The sequence below is a fragment of the Chrysochloris asiatica genome, unplaced genomic scaffold, assembly GCF_000296735.1.
Source record: "Chrysochloris asiatica unplaced genomic scaffold, ChrAsi1.0 scaffold00020, whole genome shotgun sequence".
NCBI classification, from domain to species: domain Eukaryota; kingdom Metazoa; phylum Chordata; class Mammalia; order Afrosoricida; family Chrysochloridae; genus Chrysochloris; species Chrysochloris asiatica.
In genome coordinates, this window is record NW_006408538.1 from 8,833,909 (window position 1) to 8,836,440 (window position 2,532).

Here is a 2,532-nt window from a genome sequence, read left to right on the forward strand (position 1 = left end):
CAAAAGTAACAGGCTGGCTGGGGACGGAGGTGGCCTTCAAGCCACATACAGAGTTTAGGTACAGATACCACCCAACTGGGAAACAAGTCACAGCTCATGGTGCCTGGTGGCCAAGAGCTGAAGATGCTGTTTTCTTGGCAGCCATGGGAGTGAGGCTTCCATTTTCTGGCTTCAGTGCAGGTAAGCACCCGACTGCTCCATGGCCTGGTGTGCCTGCAACACTGTCACCACCTCATCAACCTTGGCACGGAGGCACTCCGGAGACTTGAGCATGAGCAGAAGCTCTGAGCTGTAAATCTCAAGCAGCATGCCTGTGATCTTGGTAGCCAGGTGAAGGCGGACACAGTTGATAAGGGGATAGAGCCGCTCACCAATCATCTGCACAGGGGGCTCCAGGACCTGGTGAGCACAGTGGGCTGCTGCTCAGGAGTATGTGTTTGACAAGGAGGGCCTGCGTCACGCACTGCCTTCTGTCCCGCTGGGTCCTGTGGTCTGGGTACCAGTGTTGGCCATTCTTTGGGTGTGAGACCCCAGGTGTGGTACCTGGGTGGAGGCCTGCCTGATGGTGCTGAGGTGAGCCAGGGGGCGCCGAGGCGTGCCTGGTGGCCGAGCCATTGAAGCCGTTGCAGGGTAAGCAGACGAGGTCTAGGTTGCTGGGTTGCTGGGTCGTCCATCTGGGAGCAGGCCGGAGGGGGGCCATGGCAACAGAGCCATAGTATGTAGCCCGGGCTGGAGGCTTTGCACTGGTAATAACTCCATAGGGTGAGAACTCTTTCCTCAGTTTCTCATCATTGATGGAGTCATCCAAGTTCTTCAAATACAGATTCACACCCTGGTAGCGGTTCAGCCGGTCCTGCTTCATCTGCTCAAATCTGCACTTGAGTTCATTGTGTCTCTCTACCCGCTTCTGCGCCCAGCCAACATACAGTACTCGCCCGTTCACCTTCCCATTCATGTCCATCACAGCCTTCTGGACTTCCTCATGCTTCTCAAAGTTGACAAAACCAAAGCCCCGAGAGTGGCCACCGTCATCCCTCATCACCTTCATGCTCAGCATCTTCCCAAACTGGGAGAAGAGGTGTTGCAGACCCTGCTTATCCACATCCCGCTGAAGTTTCTTCACGTAGACATTGGTGAACTATATGGCCCGAGTCTTCTGCTCCGCCTCCTGCTCTCAGCGAGACTTGAAAAGACCAATGAAGACTTAGCAGTCATTGAGAAGCATCCCGTTCATGGTGTTTATGGCCTTGTTGCCAGCCTCTTGCGTCTCAAAATGCACAAACCCGAAGCCCCGGGAGCCACACTCATCACACACCACCTGGCAAGAAAGAATGTTTCCAAAGGTGGAGAAGGTGTCGTATAAGGCCTTGTTGTCAATGGAATCCTCTAGGTTCTTGATGAAGATGTTGCCCACCCCTGATTTGTGAAGTCCTGGGTCTCGCTGGGACCACATGATGTGGATGGGCTGGCCCTTGATTACCTCAAAGTTCATTGTGTCCAGTGCCTGCTCAGCGACCGCCGGTTGCTGGAAGTTGATGTAGGCGTAGCCTAGTGAGCGGCGGGTGGCCATGTTGCGGCACACGTGGACGGACAGGATGGGGCCAGCAGGCAAGAACCTCTCATAGAGCATGGCCTCGGTCACGTCGGTGTGCAGGTCACCCACATAGAGCAAGGCCAGTGGGTAGCTCGGGCCGCTGGCGTTCATAGTGGACATGAGGGGCGAGGATGTAAAAGAATCGGGTCCCGAGCGAATCCCGCTTTCCGGAAACGCCCTTGCTAAACGGCGCCTGGGTCCGCTTCTGAGGGTGGGAGTCTGGGGAGCCGGTGTGCAAGGAGGTGCGGGGTCGAGCTCCGTATGTTTTTATTCCTTTTGTTTAGTGAACTATACATTCAAGTTAAATAATTAAGTTGCACATTTAACATGCTGTTGCTATTAAATGTGTATGTGTGTGTGTGTGTGTGTGTATAAGGGTCCTGGACTTGGTTCTGACTCATAGTGACCCTATATAGGGCATATTATGAGCAGCTGGTGAGTTTAAACCGCAGACCTTGCAGTTCCTATTCTAGTGTTTATCCTACAGGACCACACCAGGACTCCTATGGTATGTATGATATGATGTGATTTGATGTGATATGATGAGATATTATATAGACTCCTGGTTCTGTTGTTCCAAGTTAAAGTGAGCTTGTATAGGATTTCTGAGGATGTATATTTCCATGGGAATCAGAAGGCTTCTTCTTTTTACCACAGAGCAGTTTGTGGGCTCCAATTGCTGACCTTGTGGTTCATAGTCCAGGGCTTAGACTTTGTAGCCACCATGCTTTTATTTATACACACACACATATATAAACACACACAGAAAAGCACATACATACACATATACAGACATATATATATGTTGTTGTTATGTTACTTCAAGTCTTTTCTGACTCATAGTGACCCTGTGTAGGGTTTCCCGGGAGCAGCTGGTAGGGTTCAATTGCCGACATTGTGATTCGCAGTCCAGTGCTGACCCTACGGTGCCACACCAG

The 2,532-nt window shown here is 51.7% G+C and overlaps 1 protein-coding gene and 1 pseudogene across 1 annotated transcript in view; both read right to left on the reverse strand.

Moving 5' to 3' along the window:
* The window catches only part of CTNNA3 (catenin (cadherin-associated protein), alpha 3), a 2,468,838-nt gene that overhangs the window by 248,840 nt on the left and 2,217,466 nt on the right, over nt 1–2,532 (reverse strand). The window lies entirely within an intron of this gene.
* LOC102819951 lies at nt 368–1,705 on the reverse strand (annotated as a pseudogene).